This window comes from Phoca vitulina, unplaced genomic scaffold (genome assembly GCF_004348235.1).
Source record: "Phoca vitulina isolate PV1807 unplaced genomic scaffold, GSC_HSeal_1.0 scaffold22, whole genome shotgun sequence".
Classification (NCBI taxonomy): Eukaryota; Metazoa; Chordata; class Mammalia; order Carnivora; family Phocidae; genus Phoca; species Phoca vitulina.
Window position 1 is genome coordinate 29551638 of NW_022589725.1, and position 21097 is coordinate 29572734.

Sequence of the window (21097 nt, forward strand, 5' to 3'; positions counted from 1 at the left end):
TGACTCTTGACCACCCTCTAACCAGCAGTGGGACCCCAGACAAATCAAGTCAAATGGAAACCATAAACAAGGGCCTTTTAAAAAGTGTATCTGGGACATCTGGTGGCTCAGTCAGTTAAGTGCCTGACTCTTGATCTCAGTTCAGGTCTTGATCTCAGGGTGGGGAGTTCAAGTCCCATGTTGGGCTCCATGCTGGGCGTGGAGCCTACTTTTAAAAAAAGGTGGGGGGAGGTATATCAAGTGACATAGAAGGACGTGAGGGACCAACACACCACAGTTCCCACACATGATGCACCTGATACTCACAATAGCATGAGTGGATTTCAAAACCATTATAAGGAGTGAAAGAAACCAGACTCAAAAGAGCTTCTGAGGTCTGAGTCCATTTATAAGAGGGTCTAGAAAGCAAAACTAACCGATGATAAAATAAAGATCAGAAGAGCTGCTGCCTCTGGGGGCAAGGTGGAGGTGGATTGGCTGGGCAGGGGCGTGAGGGAAACTTCTGGGTGATGGTAGTGGTCTGTATCTTGATAGGGGTTAGATTCACACAGGTGTGTACATTTGTCAAAACTCAGTAAACGGTACACTTAAGATTTGAACATTTCACTGCCTGTGAATTCTACCTAAAACAAGTGAACTGTATTTATTCAACTCTATTTAATGATCTACATGTTGAGGTGTTTAGGGGTGAAGGGTGCTGAAGTTTGCAACTCCCCTATAAAGGTATAGAAAAATAAGATGGAGGGGCGCCTGGGTGGCTCAGTTGGTTGAGCCTCTGCCTTCAACTCAGGTCATGATCCCAGGGTCCTGGGTTCAGAGCCCTATATCAGGCTTCCCTCTCAGCGGGGCGTCTACTTTTCCCGCGCTCTCTGCCCCTCCCCCCACGTGCACACGCGCCCGCTCTCTTGTTTTCTCTCTCTCAGATGAATAAATAAAATCTTTAAAAAAAAAAAAGAAGGGGCACCTGGGTGGCTCAGTTGGTTAAACGTCTGCCTTCGGCTCAGGTCATGATCTCAGGGTCCTGGGATCGAGCCCTGCATTGGGCTCCCTGCTCAGTGGGAAGTCTGTTTGTCCCTCTCTCTCTGCCCTTCCCCACTACTTGTGCTCTCTCTCTCTCTCTCAAATAAATAAATAAAGTCTTTAAAATTTTTTTTAAAAGAAAAAGAAAAGAAAAATAAAATGGATTCATGGATAGACAGAGAGATAGACAGATATATGATGAAATAAACAGAGTAAAACGTCATCCAGGTATGGGTATAGGGGTGTTCACTCAACTTTTTACAAAATTCACTCACCTTTTCTGTATATTTGAAATTTTCATAGTAAAGTGTTGGGGGGATGTAGAGAAAAAGAATGTGAGAATATTTGTCATCCAACCCAAAAATATATGGTGACAGACAGAGTAGTTGGTGGTTGCCAGAGGCGAGGTGTGGGGATGAGGAAAATGGAGGAAGGGGTCAAAAAGTACCAACTTCTGGTTATAAAATCAGTAAGTCCTGGGGATGTCATGTATAGCATGGCGGCTATCGTTCACAATACTGTGCTGCATATTTGAAAGCTGCTAAAAGAATAAAAATTCTCATCGCAAGAAACAAATGATAACTGTGTGTGGTGTTGGATGTTAACTAGACTTCCTGGGGTGATCCTTTCGTAATATATACAAATATTGAGTCGTTGTGTCATACACCTAAAACTCATATAATGTTATATGTCGATTGGATCTCAATTTAAAAACAAACAAAGAGGGGCACCTGGGTGGTTCAGTCGTTAAGCATCTGCCTTCGGCTCAGGTCATGATCCCGGGGTCAGCGAGAGAGGGAACACAAGCAGTGGGAGTGGGAGAGGGAGAGGGAGAAGCAGGCCTCCCGCCAAGCAGGGAGCGCGATGCGGGGCTCGGTCCCAGGACCCCGGGATCATGACCTGAGCCGAAGGCAGACGCCCAATGACTGAGCCACCCAGGTGCCTCTAAATAAATAAAATCTTTAAAAAAATACAAAAACAAAGATACACGTAGAGCGCACACTGTAGGTCAGGTGATGCAGTTGGAGTGGTGCTGACGCAGGGGCTCATAGCCCTGCCGTGAGGTGCCCCCTGAGTGACGGCCAGCTGAGCTGACTTCTCAGACCAGAGAACTGTCGTTGTCCCTTCTCCCAGGGGAGACACAGGGCCAAAAGCCCTGTGAGATTAGGATGATGGAGAAAAGCACACGTAGGTCTGCCAGGAATGGATTTAAAGAAATAAGTCACTGGAGCCTGTGGGGAAAGCGAACAGCCAGGTGGGCTGGCCCCCGGGATCTGGGATTGGGGTGTTCCACACATCCCTAGGAAAGTTAAATGCGCTCAGGCTTGTGAACAACCGCTTAAACCCTGTGGTGGAAATATGCCCCCATCTAATTTGCCCACTGGTTAGCGGTTTTGAAGAATGTTCCAGCCCCTCTGTCTATACAACAGGAAAATAGGAAACCCAGAATCTCCACCCCCCACCACCAGGATGTATCCTTAGAGACATTCATCACAGTGCTGTTGTAAGAGTGAATGTTTGCCAACAGCCGAGGTGTGCATGGTGGGGGCCTCTGGTTAAGTCCTTTATGATGGTTTATAAATGCAGCAGGATTCTATACACCTACTGAAAATGAGTGAGGCAAATCTGTATGTCTTGGACTTTGAACAGCCCAAATCTTAATATAAAGTAAAAACAAAAAATAAAAAAATATAGATAATATATATGTATTTAATATATATATTTTTAAGATTTTATTTATTTATTTGAGAGAGAGAGAGAGCACAAGCAGGGTGGGGGAGGGGGTGGGCAGAGGGAGAAGCAGACTCCCGCTGAGCAGGGAGCCCGGTGCGGGGCTCGATCCCAGGACCCTGGGATCATGACCTGAGCCGAAGGCAGATGCTTAACGACTGAACCACCCAGGTGCCCCTCTTTGTTTGTTTTTAAATTGAGATCCAATCGACATATAACATTATATGAGTTTTAGGTGTATGACACAACGACTCAATATTTGTATATATTACGAAAGGATCACCCCAGGAAGTCTAGTTAACATCCAACACCACACACAGTTATCATTTGTTTCTTGCGATGAGAATTTTTATTCTTTTAGCAGCTTTCAAATATGCAGCACAGTATTGTGAACGATAGCCGCCATGCTATACATGACATCCCCAGGACTTACTGATTTTATAACCAGAAGTTGGTACTTTTTGACCCCTTCCTCCATTTTCCTCATCCCCACACCCCACCTCTGGCAACCACCAACTACTCTGTCTGTCACCATGTATTTTTGGGTTGGATGACAAGGATATTCTCACATCCTTTTTCTCTACTTCCCCCCCAACACTTTACTATGAAAATTTCAAATATACAGAAAAGGTGAGTGAATTTTGTAAAAAGTTGAGTGAACACCCCTATACCCACAGCTAGATGACATTTTTACTCTGTTTGTTTCATCATATATCTATCTGTCTACCCATGAATATGAATCCATCTTATTTTTCTTCTTTTTCTTTTTTTTTTTAATTTTTAAAGACTTTATTTATTTATTTGAGAAAAAGGAGAGAGAGCCCAATGTGGGGCTTGATCCCAGGACCCGAGATCATGACTCAAGCCAAAGTCAGACGCTTAACCAACTGAGCCACCCAGGCACCCGTATATATTTATTTTGTAAATATATATATATTTAAAAACAAACCAAATTTTAAAGTTGTATGTGTGTGTGTGTGTATCCCATTCATATATAAAATACATGGCTAAACATGTATGGATATGAGTATAAATATTAATTAATTAATTAAATATAAATTGCATGTTATGGACCCCAAATTCATATGTTAAAACCCTACCCCTCAGGTGACGGCATTAGGAGGTGGGACCTTCGGGAGGTACTTAGGTTCAGATGAGGTCGAGAGGGTGGAGCCCCCAGGATGGGATTAGTGACCTTGTCCGAAGAGCAAGAGATTAGAGCTCACTCTCCGCTGCGCGGGAAGGACACAGAGAGAAGACAGCCGTCTGCAAATCAGGAAGAGGGTCCTTACCAGACGTCAAATCTGCCCGCACCCTAACCTTGGACTTCCCAGCCTCCAGAACTGTGAGAAATAAATGTGTGCTGTTTCAGGCACTCAGACTAGGGCATGTTTGTGATAGCTGCCCAAACTAAGAGTACATAAATGTACACGCACACACAGCACCATACAAATGTTCCCCGAAATGCTAATAACAGTTACTTCTCCGGAGTGATGGAATTTGAATTCTTTTTTCTTCACTTTCTTCTTGGTAGTTTCCTATATTGTTTAAAATTTTCACAATCGGCAAGTTTAATTTTAACAAAACTGTTATTTTTATTTTTTTTTATTTTTTTTTTTTAAAGATTTTATTTATTTATTTGACAGAGAGAGACACAGCGAGAGAGGGAACACAAGCAGGGGAAGTGGGGGAGGGAGAAGCAGGCTTCCTGCAGAGCAGGGAGCCCGATGCGGGGCTCGATCCCAGGACCCTGGGATCATGACCTGAGCCGAAGGCAGACGCTTAACGACTGAGCCACCCAGGCGCCCCAAAACTTATTTTTAAAGCTAATTCTGTAGAAGCTTTTAGAGTAAACCGATGTTTTCAACACGCTGAAGAGACTGTCACTTATCCCCAAAGGTTGACGGACACCTTGTCTAGCCCTGCCTTGAATCAGGGACGGGGGGAGTGACTTCAGATGGCCCTTGCCGGGCTATGACTCTGTTCCCCGTCCCTCCCTGAGCCCCGAGACAGGGAACAGCTACATATTTTGTGGGGCCCAGTGTAAAATGAAAGTATAGGGCCCGTTGTTCAAAAAAATCATGAAAATTTCACGATGGCGACAGCAAGCCCAACCAAATTAAGCCAAGCATGAGGCCCTTCGGGACCCAGGGCCTGTGTGACTGTATGGGTTGCAAGCCTGTGAGGCCAGCCCTGCCTGGCAAGAACTTCTGAGCAATTCCAGAGTATCTGCTGCCAGAGAAACAGCCAGAGGGGAGTCCAGGAAAAATGGCCAACGAGGAGCTGGTCAGGGCCTCAAGACACTGGCCAAAGTGAGAAAGAGATTCACAGGGACGCTTCAACTCACCAAGAACCTCACCAGAGCAAGCATGATGAATGTTCACAGTGTGCATTTGGAACCCTGGCCTTTTGAGATGGGTAAGGCTCCCGAGCAGGCTCCATGGGCCCTGGGTGCCAAGTAAGTTTAATTAGTAAGGGGCCAAATCAGGAAGGCCTTCAGGGCAAGCGAGGCATGTGGCAGTCAACCCCCCCACCCCGTGGTGTCCCCCTGCTGGCCCAAAAGAAACTTCTCCTGGGACTGCCCATGCCTGGAAGCGAAATGGGCTTCTTCCCACCCTGTCTGTGGGGCCTCAACCCTGCACGCCACATTGGGGCCGCTCCACGGAAAACCTGTCTCGGAGCCTCCCGTCCCCCTTCCCCACCCCCGCACCCCAGCTCTTGGGTCCCACAAAGAGAGCCTGTGTTGGGGCCGGCAGCGCTGAGCGAGCAGACAGCCCACACCTCCCCTGTGCCACTCAGCACAAAGACCGGTCTGTGTGCCCCGCCTGGAGGGCCCGCCGCCTCCCTTCCTCTGCCAGGCACTGGGACACAGCCATGGGAGTCTCCTGGGAGCCTCAGCTCAGAGTCTGCAGCGGCCCAGGTGGCCCAGGAGACAGAACCACGCTCAGGTGAGGCACCTCAGACGGCCTGGCAGGGCTGCGTGCTTCCAGAAAGCTGCAGCAGGTGCCAGGCTTGCCGGCAGAACGTGGGCAGCCTCCAGCCTCTCTGAAGCCTCTTGCCCTCTCCGGGCTCAGTCCTGCTGGCCGCTGAAGGCTTCTATTGAGCTGTCCCCTAACTGGGGTCCCCTCCAGCAGCCTTCCCACACCCCCCCAACCCACCCTAAATCAGACAGCAGTGATGGATACAAAGACCTGCAAGACCCCACTGTCTACAGACAAAAGCCAGCACATCCCCTGGACACTCAAAGTCCAGACCCAGCCACTGTCTCATCTCGCTCCCCGCCCACCTGGCCCCTGTGGCTCCAGTCCCATTTGACTTCGAGCTCCTGAGATACTCGTGCTCAGGGGGACCAGGAACGTCCTTTCTGGGGTCCTCTCCAACTGTTAAAGGCCTTCCCAACCATGTCAACCATTCAAACCCCATGTCCCCCAGTCTTCTCGATTCCCTCCACCATGAGGAACATTCTCTCAGTAAACCTTTATCGAGTGCCTCCTGTGAGCCAGGCATAGTCTCCTCTATGAGGTCCCAGAGCGCTTTGCATCTCCGCCTTAGCGCCTCTAGGACCTGGGTGGTGGTTAGTTCATTGGGTGCCTTGTCCTATTGGCCTTTGTGCCCACAGAAGGTGCATGTAGGTAGGGCCTCAACTAAAGGCGCTGTTTCTCCTCCATGGAGCCCTCAGCAACTCCCGGGGCCCTGCCCACCCCTCGGCCCTCCTGTGAGCTCCTCTGCACTTAAGCAGACAGATCCCAAGGAAGAAGGCTGCTCTCACCTCCAGCACCTGCATGGCTGTCCTTCTCCAACTAAAGCCTTTCTCAGCTGCTCAGCCTGTGCACAGAACGGCCCAGAGGCCAGGGATTTAATGCCGCCAGGAGCCAGCCACCACCCACAAGGGTCAGGAGTTGGCGGCTAAATCCTGCAGCTTCTGCTTCCCAGTGAGACAATCCTAAGGTGCATCCTACCTGGCTCCGCAGGTAATCCCAGCAGAATGGAGTCCCAGGTGCCCACGCTCGTGACCACCCACGAACCCACCCACCATCGGCCTCCCGCTTCCTGTCTCCCTTTCCCCACTCTTTTCCTTGTGCTTCTGGAATAATCTGGCAAATACGCTGCCTGTACCCAGGTCACTGCTGGGGGTCTGCTTTGGTATAGAATAGCATTCCAGGCTTTCTCCAGGCCTCCAGGCTCACGCCCGGCCTGGGTCACACGGACCACAAACATTTGTATCAGGCAGTAGTGATTTGGAGCAAAGAGAACATTCTGTGTGCCCCCTGCCCCCCCTTTTCCCTAGCTCTCATTGTAAGGGGAAAGACAAAGAAAGCAGAATCTAGGAGAAGAAGATGTGGGAGAAGGGGCAAGGGGGGAGAGATAGGCCATGTGGTGGGGTACCATTTCCTGGGGGGCCCATAGGAGGATGTCCCCCTGGGGATGAGCCGCTGGGTCCTGGCTCCGGGGCACCCTGGCTGGCTTCTCCAGAAAACCCCTCCGTCCTTGCTCGCACTCGGTATCCCAGCTCCTTGCCCGCCCTGCCCGCACCCTGGAAAGCTGAGCCTGGGGGATCGCGTTGCCTGGGCATCTAGTTCTCTTGCCTTTAGGTCCAGCCTGCAGGACACTCACGCAGGAGATTGGGGGTGGGGTGGGACATGCAGGGTATTTATCCCAACCCTCCACTCCTCCCTCGGTTGCCACAACCTGGCAGGGGCTCTTTCTCCCCTAGCCCTTTGGGTGGAGCAGATAACATCTCCCACTGCTGCTCCCTTATGCTGGTTCCCTTCACGCTGCCCACCTGGCTGTAAGCAGCCCCTCTATTAAGAAAATGTCCTTCATAATCCCCACTGAGTTGCGGCGCCTGTCATGTGGCCCTGAGCCACACAGATCTGGATGACCTCTGGCTCCAGCGAAGTGGCAAATGTTCAGTATCCAACTCAGAGGACCTTGGTTCGACTCACCACTTACTTCCAAGTTCTTGGCTTCTCTCAGCCTTCATTTCCACATCTGGAAAATGGGTATGATCACAGCAGTGTTAACCGCCTTGGTATTCTCAGTGTGGCAGATGACAGACCCACGGGGGAGAAGAAGAGGGAATTATGAAAAGGCACTGGGGACCCTGACAAGAAGGAGGAACTAGATGCAGGCACGTGTCGCTGGTTCTTTTTGTCTCTCTGCCTCCACATGTCTCTCCTGCTTCCCCTTCCATGACACCTCGCATGGGGCCAAATACAGTTCACGAGTTCATATATTCTAAATAAATATAGGTTGTACTCCGCCAAAATGGGCTCACACTTGCATAGTGCACTGCAACCTGCTTTTATTCGCTTACCACCAGGAAGCACAGCACCACATTCGCCAGCCCCCAGCCTTCCTCCAGGCGCTGGACCGGGATTTCCTTCATGGACCTGTCCCCTAGCCTAGCATGTGAGCATGTTTTCGTGGCAACTATCACTGGTGTCCGGAACACTCGTCCCTTCCCCAGAGCCTTCTCCCAGGATCCCTTTTAAAGTGGGGGACGGACTTATTCTCCATCTCAATCCCCCCTCCCACCCCAGCCCCTGATCTGGCTTTCGTTTGAAGCTCACCACAGCCAGTGCGGTGGCAGATACGGCATCCTCTCTCTCTCCCGTCCTGCTTTGACTTACTCCAAGCTTTCTGAACATATCCCCCTTGGGGATGAACCCATCCTCATTCCGGCCTGTGTTCCTTGGCAGCTGTGGCTTTTAAAACGCAGTTGATTCTCGCACTGAAGATGGGCACAAAGCTGCTCTTCTCTCCTTCTCCAAAGGCCAGCTCTGCTTCTTAAGTTCAAACAACAGCGATTCGATTGAACACACACATCCACTTCTCTCCTGAGGCCTTCAAGAGAGGAAGAGGATACCACAGAACTTTCTAAAACATTGCACAAAGTAAAAATTTTGAATATCATGTCAGCCACAGTCCCTGGGGACCCAGATGGCAGCACTCACACTGGGCAATTTGAGGGGAGTTTGATAAAGACACCACTGATAAAGATGTGGGATTCATGCGGAAGGCTGGGGCCAGCAACATCAAGGGACCATTCCCAAGGGTGAGGGACTGATCACTGGAACCCAGAGAGAATGACAGTGTGGAGGGTGGACAGGAGCTGGGATCTTCAGGGGACAGATGCACCCAAGCTTGGGGACTCAGAAAGGAAGCTGGGGGCCAGGGACGGGGAGGTAGTGCAAATACCCATACGTCACTTTCCACTTGCCCTCCAGATAGCCTCCCCTTGGGTGCACCCAACTGGAAGCTAGATGTCATGGCTGCCATTGATACAAGCTGTGTCCAGCATCCCAGGACACAAGTCACAGTAGACAGGGATCAGAGAGGGCTGGGAGGGAGCAGGAGAGGAGAGCAATGGAAGGTGATTTTCCACAAATGCTTTGAAAGTATGCAATCCGATTAGAAATTATGAATTTAGTGAACAGAAACTAGGGAGTGATTATTTGCACAACTAAATGATTTTTTTTTTTTTTTTTTTTTTGGCTTTCAAACATTTTCAACTAGTTGCCTTTAAATAACAAACTTCCCCCTGCAATTAAAATATGGTTCCACTTATGGAAAATTCAGCTTACTCAGAGCTCTTCAGGACCCCAGACATTCAGATAAACACTAGTATGGCGAAAACTTGGGTTGGCTTTAAGTTAAGGACACTTCCTGCAAACGTCCCCTCCAGCAACCTCCTTAATTGCATCCAAGTTGGGGAGAGCAGACAGTTTCCAAGAAGGGCATGCTGAAAGGGGGAGCAGGCTCTGGAAGGCCACAGAATGCCAACCATCCATTCTACACAGGCACAAATTAACCTGCAAAGTCACCCCACTGTGAGGGCTTGAGCCCTGATGGAAACCACCAGCCTATTCTCCCCGATAGCTCTCACAGATATTCCAGGGAACCTTCCACACTGAACTGTGATCTTTAAGCACCCAATCAGCAGCGTCTTTCCCAAAGATGTTCTCTCTTGATGCTCCCATCAGGAACACCTGGGTCTGCCACATGCACCCCCTGCCTTGGGTGACCTGGCAGCTGGCAAGTCTCTTCCAAGGAAAGTCTTTCTAAGGGGATTTTTCTTTGTTCTCAGAGTCCCAGATATGAGACATCACTGCAAAGTTGTGCTCCACTGATAATAATTGAGTGTATGACACCCATAGGGATAGACTCCTCATCCATCTGAGGGTTCTGCTCCAGTCCAAGGCCCAAGACACCTGCAGAGCCCGGGCCAGCACACGTGTGGCTGAGCCCAGCATCCCAAACCCGCCCCAGGACAGCACGTCCCCCAGCACTGTGCCGGACATGATCTCAAGGGCAGAAGTCAAGAAACAGACTGCCTGCAAGACTGCTTTAAACACATCATGCTCAGACCCTCTCCTTCTAGTTCAATCTCTTCCCGACTTGTGCTAATGGAGAATGATGGCTTCGTCAACTTGGAAAATGGATCCAAAAAGCACCAGCCTGAACCAACAAGGACAAACTACCACCAAGGTCAGAAGACACTGCGTGTTTAAAAAGCTGTTTTGAACAACTGACCTTTTCAGGCAAATCCCAGCAAAATCTCTCCCTCTATGCGCCATCTCTGAGATGGCAGGTCGGGGGGTGGGGTGGGAGGGTGTGCGGGGCTCGGCGGCTTGCTGCGGGCCCGCTCAGCAACACCTCCTGTGCCCTCTTGAGACGCCCATTGTTCCCTGACGTGGTGGCCATGGACCGGCTGGTCCGTTACGTCATATTTCCTCAATGGAGGGCATTGTCTCCTGCTAGCAGCCCCACAGCTCTTGTCTTCACAATGCGCTGCCCGCCGCCCCCCCAGCCCAGCTCCGTGGGCAGCCTAATGTGATCCTGGCAGGGCTCAAAGGAGGCCTTCACTCCCTCCCCACACGTGCAAGAGTCCCACTGGCAGGACCGAGGAGGGGAGATCTCTGTCCCCAAGCTGGGGCCGGAACTTGGCCACCTGGAGTGAGGGCAGATTCCATCCCACCCTCCTGCTCCGGTCGTGCCTGATTTTCTTCTGGCCCCATCACACCCCCACCCACTGTTCCTGAGATAGCAGGCTTCCAGATGGACCCCACCTCCTGGCCAACCGGCCCTCAAGCGGCCACCTCCCACACCACATAGGGCCGGCCTGCGTGACGGGCTGAGGAAATGCCAGCGTGGGACGAGGCCAGAGGAGGCATGGCGGCTTCCACCTTGCTCTCCCTGGGGTCACTCCCTCTGCGGAGAGCCAGCTGCCAGGTTGTGAGGACACTCCGGCGGCCCTGTGGAGAGGTCCACAGGGTGGAGAATTGAGGCCTCCCACTAATGGCAGGCAGGAAGTTGCCATCCATGGGAGTGAGCCATTTTGGAAGCTGATCCTCTGGCTCCAGTCAAGCCTTTGGAGGAGTGTGGACCTGGTGCATCTTTTTTTGTTTTGTTTTGTTTTTGATTTTAAGGTTTTTAATTTATTTGAGAAAGAGAGAGAGAACATGAGCAGGGGGGCAGAGGGAGAAGCAGGCTCCCCGCTGAGCAGGGAGCCCAATGCGGGGCTCGATCCCAGGACCCTGGGACCATGACCTGAGCCGCAGACGCTTAACCGACTGAGCCACCCGGGCGCCCCGACCCAGTGCTTCTTGATGTGAACCTCATGAAAGATCCAGAGCCAGGCCTGCCCTGTGAAGCCCGCCTGGACTCTGGACCCACAGAAACTGAGAGACATTAAATGATTATTGTTGTTTCAGGCCACTCTGCTTTGTTACACAGAGTGATTTCTTTCACAGCACTGGCTAGGTTAACACTCTGGGTGATAAAGTCCAAAGAGGTCAGCCTCTGGAGGCTCGGAGCAGAGTGAAGATGGGCGGAGAACGGACCTGGAGGAGCAAACTAATTCAGCACACTTGGTTTCCTGATCCCTTACCATGGGCCTCTTATTTGAAACAAAAGGAAGGAGGTGTTAAAAATGGAACGAAGGGGGCACCTGGGTGGCTCAGTTGGTTAAGTGACTGCCTTCGGCTCAGGTCATGATGCTGGAGTCCCAGGATCAAGTCCCGCATTGGGCTCCCTGCTCAGCAGGGAGTCTGCTTCTCCCTCTGACCCTCCCCCCTCTCATTCTCTCAATAAATAAATAAAAATCTTTAAAAAAAAAAAATGGAACGAAGTTGTCCAATGAGCTCCAACCAGCAGTGAGCATGTAGGACCATCCCCTTCTGTGAGCTGGACGCTACCCTCCCCACAGAGTGCTCCAAATCATGTCCTTATAAAAAATGACACCCCACCGTTGACTACAAAAATCCTGAGCTCCTTTTCGTATAAACTACTGCCCAACCAGTCCCCCGCAACCAGTTCTGTGTTTGGACAAAGAATTTCTCTTTAAAATCTAGCTTTCTGGGGCGCCTGGGTGGCTCAGTCGTTAAGCGTCTGCCTTCGGCTCAGGTCATGATCCAGGGGTCCTGGGATCAAGCTCCGCATCGGGCTCCCTGCTCAGTGGGAAGCCTGCTTCTCCCTCTCCCACTCCCCCTGCTTGTGTTCCCTCTCTCGCTGTGTCTCTCTCTGTCAAATAAATAAATAAAATCTTTAAAAAATAAAATAATAATAATAATAATAGAAATAAAATCTAGCTTTCTCTCTCATGAGCTTCATCTCAACTTTATTCTAAAGTTCCAATCTATCAAAGTAACTTCCATCTCAATGTAGCTGTCACTGTCACTCTTCCCTCCCACACTGGGTCACCTGCACATTTGGTGCCATAGTGCCTTGCTATCTGCATCCGGAAAGTTGATTGAGGGGCGCCTGGGTGGCTCAGTCGGTTAAGCATCTGACTCTTGATTTCGGCTCAGATCATGATCTTGGGGTCGTGAGATTGAGCCCCACTTCGGGGTCTGCGCTCCTTGGGGAGTCTACTTGGGCTTCCCTCTCTCCCTCTCCCTGAGGCCCCCACAAAAACAAAGTTGACTGGAAAGAGTGACCTGAACAGAGCTAACCCCAGAGCCCTTTGGCTCTCCCCTGTGGACTCCACCACTGCCCAGGTAACAGAGACCCCTTGATGATACACACTTTGTACAGAGTTGTACAGAGTTGTGCAACCTGCCATAACAATCTCATTATGAATGGGTTTGCCCAGCCTTTATTAAAATGGGTTTACTCCCTCCATCCACCAGCACTGTCTACAGAGGAAGTTATCTTGGCTTGTGTATTAGTTTCTTTCAGTTGCTATAACAAATTACTACAAACTGGGTGGCCTGATACAATAGAAATCCATTCTATCACAGTTCTGGAGGCCAGACGTCTGAAATCCAAGTGTCTGCAGCGCTATGCTCCCTCTGGAGGCTCTAGCAGGGTATCTGGTCCTGCCTCTTCCATGTCCCGGGGGCCACTGGTATCGCTGGCTTCTGTCAGCAGTTCCAGTTTTCAAGTCCAGCGCCTTCCAGTCTTCCTCTGCTCTGTCTTCACCTCACTTTCTCCTCTGCTGAGCGTCTTATAAAGATACTTGCAATGGCATTCAGGGCCTACCCAGATAATCCAGGATAATCTACCTATGTCAAGATCTTTAGTCACATCATCCGAGACCCTTTTTCCCTAAGACATTTGCAGGATCCAAAGATTAGGCCCTGATATCTTGGGGGGTCATTATTCAGCCCCCCACAGCTTGGCACGCTCATCCCCTCTGCCAAGCTTTCCCACAGGGGTACGGCATTCTTTTCTAATGGTTACAGATAAACTATGTCATGCTCTGTTCTAGCATCTTCCAAAAGTCAACATAGACATCACCCATCCCTACTTTTTGGAATCTACTCGAGACCTGGACTTCCCCAGGTCATATCAATCTAGACATAAAAATGGGGTCATAATAAGCAAAAACAGCATTTCTCAAATTTTCCATGACTGCTGGTTCTCCAGCCTCCTAGAAATGTCAGGAACCTCGGGTTGTCTGGCTGGCTCAGTTGGCGGAGCATGCAACTCTTGATCTCAGGGTTGTGAGTTCAAGAGATTACTTAAAAATTTTTAAAGATCTTTAGAAATGTCAGGAACCCCTAGAATGTATCTCTAAAGAGGAGGCAGCCTAGAAATTGAGGTCACAGTTTCTCAACTCAGACTGCCTGGGTTTGAATCCTGGTGCTGTCACAATGGCCAACTGTATTTTCCAAAGGTGACCACAAAAATATCTCCCATCCTTCACATTCTTCTGCATCAAGCAGCAAAGTCTACTTCTCCACCCCCTTGAATCTGGGTGAGCCTCTAAGTGCTTTCTCCAATAGAACACAATGCACCTGACACAGCCATGTCTATAGAATATGTTGCATATGACACTGTGCCATTTCCAGGCAAAGCTTCTAACTGGACTCACATTTTCCTATTCCTGCCTGTTAGAATGTTCATTCTTGGGATGCTGCTCTCTGAAGCCAGCCAGCATGCTGTGAGGAAGCCCTCGTCACACAGAGAGACCACTTAAAGATCTCTGGCTGATACCCCAGCTGAGCTTCCAGCGTGGGAGTGAGCCATCATGGGTGTCCAGCCCAGTGGAGCCCTCAGAGGCCTCCAGGCCCACCAACATCTGACTGCAACCACACGGACCCTAAGTGAAAACAACCCAGCTGAGCTCAGTCGATCCACAGAACAATGAACGATAATAGGTTGCTGTCTTAAGCCATTGAGCTTTGAGGTGGTTTATTATATAGCAATAGACACTCAGACGAGCCACTTAGAAACTACGTAACCTGACGCAAGTGATGGGCGATAGTTAAGAAGCAGACCCAGCAACAAAGACTTGGTGTGTGTCATTTATCTGGGTGGTAGTTGCAGGAACTATAGGTGGGAGAGTGGAGGAGTGAGAACAGAAAGGAGGAGGCAGGAAATATAAGAACACTTACGAGCAGGTCACCACAATGATCAGTCTTTCTGGGGACCCTCTGAGAGAGTCCAAAACTCATCTCACAATTATCTCATCAAGAAAACCATGCAGCCACTGTGGAAAACAGTTATGAAGTTTCCTCAAGAACTTAAAAATAAAATTACCATATGATCCAGCAATCACACTTCTAGGCATCTATCCAAAATAATTGAAAACGGGATCTCAAAGAGATAGTTGCACACCCATGTTCACTGCAGCATTATTGCACAAGAGATAAGAGCCAAGTGTCCATCAGTGGATGAATGGATAAATAAGATATGGATTATACTTACAATGGAATATTTTTCAGCCTAAAAAATAAGGACATTCTGTCCCAGGCTACAACCCAGATGCACATTGAGGACATCATGTTAAGTGAAATAAGCCCATCACAGAAGCATAGATACTGCCTGATTCCACTTAGATGCTCTATGTAAAGTAGTCAAATTCATAGAAACAGAAAGTAGAATGGTGGTTATCAGGGGCTGGCGGAGGGGAAGGGGAAAAGGAGAATTGTTCAATGGAAACAGGGTTTCAGTTTTACAAGATGAAAAGTTCTCGAGATCTGTTGCACAAGGTACATATAGTTAATACTACATACTGTAAATTTAAAAATAGGTAAGATGGTAAATCCTACATAATGAGTTTTTTGACCCAATAAAAAAAAATTGTCTTATCAAGGAGCAAACAAGTTGGGGTATTTGCCATCAATTCCCTGGTTGAGGGTTGCTCTTGGGGTATTAACTCCCCACACTCCAAAGACCAGAGAACATCCCTGAAAAGAGATGCAGGAAGCCATCAGCACAAATGGGGACCTTCTGGGGTGACCTCCAGGTGACTGAGAACATTGGGTGGGGCGCTGACAGGATCTGCCACATCACCTACGTTGGAGTCTCGCTTTCCTTGTCTATAAAACAGAAATGAGAAATACCCACCTGGACAGACGGTTGTCAAAGTTATTTTGGGTGACATATGCTCCCTGAATGCCCCGCCCTGTGGGCCCCCCACCCCCAGTCTGAATCAGGAGTACACGTAGTCTCCAGTTGTGACACCCTCATGGCCACACACCGTGCCTTCACCCTCACTTTTATTTTTCCAAATCAGTAAAATATTGCCCAGCTCCAAACTTTTGGAACCAGCCTCTGAGTTTTGCAAAGATCGGGGCAGTGGCTCTGGGCTCTCCAACCACCCCCCCCCCCCCCCCCCCCCCCCACACACACACACAGACGTCTTCACTGGGCTAAGTTCTCTCCTTCTCGGCTTACAGACGTCGTCCTGGCCTAGTGAAGGGAACACACAGGCAGCCCTCGCTCCCGGCCTTTGAGAACATGACATCACCTTCCCCAGCAGAGAAGACTTCAGCTCTTCCTTATTTTGTTTCCTGCTCCAAGCACAGCTTTAAAAGCCCTTTCTGGAGGCTGCCAAAAATAATAGCAGTGATTACAGCCGTTTGTAGGGCTTAGGGAGTAGGTATTTTCTTCTTTCTGCTTTTTCTGTTTTCCACAATAGGCACATTCTATTTTTTTGTTGACAGAAAAACACATTAGTGTTTTTTAAGCAAGCAATTTAAAAGCCAGTGCAGTAGCCTTCGGGAGGTTTCATAGCCTCCACTCATTCTAGGCGTCAGCTTTCCACACATCACTCTCTCCAATTTTTTCCCTCTCTTCCTTGAATCCTTTGCTCCTGTCCTTTGAAAATCTCAGCTAAATCGCAGTTGCTCATGCAAACCACACCAGCCTCCCTAGATGCTTTTTGATTTTCCTTCTCACTGGGAACATTTATTGACCAAATTTGTTTTAAAAATCTCCCCAACCAAGAAATTGACCTCATCTTCCTGATAGGATGAACCAAGAAGAACACAACACGGGGTATGCCTGGGTGGCTCAGTTGGTTAAGCGTCTGCCTTCGGCTCAGGTCATGATCCCAAGGTCCTGGGATCGAGCCCTGCATCGGGCTCCCTGCTTGGCGGGAAGCCTGCTTCTCCCTCTCCCACTCCCCCAGCTTGTGTTCCCTCTCTCGCTGTGTCTATCTCTGTCAAATAAATAAATAAAATCTTTAAAAAGAAGAAGAAGAAGAAGAAGAAGAAGAAAGAAGAAGAAGAAGAAGAACACAACACCCCTGTCCTCATATTCTTGCCGAAATGCACAACCGGAGCGGACTCACAGGGAAATGTCAGACAGACCCAAAGTGAGGGGCGTTCTCCAGAGTCACTCTTCAGAAACACCAATGTGGTGAAAGACAAAGGAAGTCTGAGGACCAGTTCCAGTGTGGAGGAGAGAGTGGACAGTGAATTGCAATATGGGAGTAGAGATATTGTTTAGCTATAAAGGACATTATCGGGACCCTTGGTCAAATCCGCGCCTGAATAAGGTTTATAGATAATTGTATGGAATTGATATGCTTCCTGAGTTGGGTAATTACATTGTGGTTACATAAGAGAATGTCCTTTATATTTTTAGGATTTATACAATTGGAGCTTTGAGGGGTAAAGGGCATCATGTCTGCAAGTTTTTCTCATATGATTCAGAAAAAAAAAACTACACACAACACACACACTGAATCTGGGTGAAGAGTAAAAAAATTCTTTGTTCTATTCTTGCAGTTTTCCTCGTAGCCTGAAACAATGTGAAAATGAAAGAAATTGAAAGATTAAAACAATCCCGCAAACCTCGGCACCAGGGGCATTTCGCACCCAGGGACTGTCCTCTCTTCACATGTGCGGTGAGCTCCATGACAAAGACATCTCTGTCCTGTCTGGGGGCTCGTCCTTCTCTCACCCACTACTCCAATTCCTCGCTGACCCTTCAGAGCTTCCACCTGGGACTAAGAATCCCTTTCCCTAGTGAAGACAAAAGGACCTTTCCCATCCAGCTCTAAAGCAGGAATCCCATGCTGAGGATCCCCTTAGTTGAAACAGTGCTTCTCAACCCTGGGAGACGTTTAAAACTCCAAAGCTTGGAAAACTCCCTAGATCAAAATCTCTGAGGGTGGGACCCAAGCACCAGGGCCTTTTAAAGCTCTCCAGGTGATTCTATTGAGTAGGCAAGACTTGAAAAATTTGATGCTGCCTCCCGCCCAGAAAGACTTGAAAAATGTCATGCCTGGGCAACATTCCAGACCAATCAAACCAGAAGCTCTAAGGTTAGGACCCAAGCAACAGAATTTTTTTTTAATTCCCCAGGAAATTATACCTCCCTGATGCTGCTTTTTAAAAACGAACAAACAGGGGCACCTGGGTGGCTCAGCCCGTTAAGCATCCGACTCTTGATCTCATCAGGGTTGTGAGTTCAAGCCCCACGTTGGGCTCCACGCTGGGTGTGGAGCCTAGTTAAAAAAAAATAATAATAAAGTGCACCCCGATGTTTATAGCAGCAATGTCCACAATAGCCAAACTGTGGAAAGAGCCAAGATGTCCATCGACAGATTAATAGATAAAGAAGATGTGGTATATATATACAATGGAATATTATGCAACCATCAAAAGGAATGAGATCTTGCCATTTGCAACGACGTGGATGGAACTGGAGGGTGTTGTGCTGAGCGAAATAAGTCTATCAGAGAAAGACATGTATCATATGACCTCACTGATATGAGGAATTTGTAATCTCAGGAAACAAACTGAGGGTTGCTGGAGTGGTGGGGGTGGGAGGGATGGGGTGGCTGGGTGATAGACATTGGGGAGGGTATGTGCTATGGTGAGCGCTGTGAATTGTGCAAGACTGTTGAATCACACATCTGTACCTCTGAAACAAATAATGCAATATATGTTAAGAAAAAAAAAGAAGATAGCAGGAGGGGAAGAATGAAGGGGGGGAATCGGAGGGGGAGACGAACCGTGAGAGACGATGGACTCTGAAAAACAAACTGAGGGTTCCAGAGGGGAGGGGGGTGGGGGGAAGGGTTAGCCTGGTCATGGGTATTAAAGAGGGCACGTTCTGCATGGAGCACTGGGTGTTATGCACAAACAATGAATCATGGAACACTACATCAAAAACTAAAGATGTAATGTATGGTGATCAACATAACAATAAAAAATTTAAAAATAATAATAATAAACAAAATAAAAACAAACAAAAAGAAACAATCAAACAAATATCAAAAAATTAAAAAAGGTAATCAACTGGAAACAGACGATTCCAAGAGTGTTTTCGAACCAGTGATTTAGAACAGTGATTCGCAAACATCATCTGGCATGTGAATCCCTGGTAAAGCTTGATAAAACACAGGTTACTGGGTGCCACCCCAGAGTTTCTGATTCGGTAGGCCTGGGATGGGACCCAAAGAGAGGACTTTTCTACAAGGCTCTGGCTAGGGGATGTCATGCGGGACCTCAGGACCACACTTTGAGAACAAATGACTGGACCACACTTTGAGAACAATTGACTGAGACAATCTTGCTAGTTAGGTGTGGCAATGGGACCAGCAACATCAGTCTCACCCGCGACCATGCTAGAAATGCAGACTCTCAGTATCCCCAGACCTCCTGAGCCAGAATCTGCATATTAACAAGATTTCCAGGAGATCTGTGTCCACGGGAAAATTTGAGGAACATTGCTTTAAAGGAAATCCACACCATCTCACGTACATCATGTGTGTTAGAGCCTCAAGCGCTGAGGACTCTGGATGAGATGGGTGCAGGTGGGGAGAACCCCCAGTAATATGACCAAAAAAACCCTCTAGTCAAAGCAGTGACAGGTGGAAGCAGCCAATCCACTGGACCCACAATGGGAGTTCCAGCTGGTCCATGTTTGTCCGGCCCTGATCATGGTCAGGACACTGATGGGGAGGGAGAGGGCAGAAGCCTTGCAGGGGTTAACTATCCAGAGAGCACAGGTGGGAGTAAAGACCCTGCCCCCTTGCAAGACAGCTCAGCCCCCTGGCATGCTCCTTGATTTTGACCTCTGGATGATGAAGTTGACATAGCAGCCTAACTCCTAGGTGACTCCCAGCTAATACATTTGCTTGATGTTCTTGACCTTGGATTGTGTCCTTACCCTGATTTAGCCCCCATAGAGAGTTTCTTAGCAGGAAGACCACCAGCTCAGAGCTAGGGGGTCTGTCACTGCCCCATCACTACCAGAAGGGGTACCTTCCTTTGAGCACTTACTATATGCTGGTGCTGCCCTGAGGACTGTCCTTCACTCACTCCTCGCCGTAATCTTGAGGTTGGTGTCCTTATGCCCCAATTTACAGATGAAGAAACCGAGGCACAAAGAGATGAACTCACATGCCCTCGAACATAATAGCTATTAAGTGGCAAGGCCAGAACTGACTCCCAAATCTCTCTGGCTCCACAGTCTTACATTAAACCAACCTGAAGTGGAATCGTCATCAGGGATATTGGTGAAGAGGGGACTTACTGGACGCTTCTCTGTTTTTGCATTTCCTCTCTTGCTTTTCCTTTGCCAAAGTGATGGAAACAAAAATGATTCCAAAACTGGGCTCCCTGATACAGTGACCACTGGACACATGTGACTATTTAAATTTAAATTAACTAAAATTAAATAAAATTTAAAATTCAGTTTCTCAGTCCTACTAGCCATATTTCAAGCGCTCAATGGTTACACATGGCTAGTAGCTACTGCCATTAGCTCAGATTGCAGAACAAATTGCCCAAAGTTGTACTGGATAGCACTATTCCCAAAAATGTTACATACCCTTCACTACCCAAGGTCACTCTCCATTCAAAGTTAACTTTTTTTTAAATAAAACTTCAAATCCACAAAATTTACTTTTACACTGTTCTCATATGTCACAGGGAAACCAAAATGTTCCGCAGGAAGAGCATCAGGTTTTAGAAGGGAGGCACCTACTGGCAGCACGTGGGATCACAACCTAGCACAATCAGACCCTGGAAACCGGCCAGAGGCTAGAGTCCAGTAGCCATTAGCCGGATACAAGTGGATGGATCCACAAATGAGAGTGAAACCCCACGCCAGGAAAGGATCAAAGATGAAGTGCTGGGAAGAGAAACTGAGTCAGAAGATGCATCCACCACCAGACTAAAATCCCCAGTATTATATCCCTTATAGCTGACACCAAGGACATACATAATAAATGTCAGTTACTTAAATGATTGATTGATTGATTGATTGATTCTGAAGATTCCAGAACTGAACTGCTGAGCATTTTATCCACAACATTTTTTTTCCCCAGTTGGACACATCTCTTACATTATGAAGTCAACACAGAAATAGGATTTACTGGGGGTGCCTGGGGGGCTCAGTTGGTTGTGCAACCAACTCTTGATTTTGGCTCAGATCATGATCTCAGGGTCGTGGGACTGAGCTCGTGTGGGGCTCCATGCTGGGTGTGGAGCCTGCTTGAGATTCTCTCACTCCTCCCTTTGTTCCCCACCCCCCCTCACACTCTCTGTTTAGGCAATTTCTTCTCTCTCTAAAAGAAGAGAAAAGGAAAGGAAAGGAAGGAAGGAAGGAAGGAAGGAAGGAAGGAAGGAAGGAAGGAAGGAAGGAAGGAAGGAAG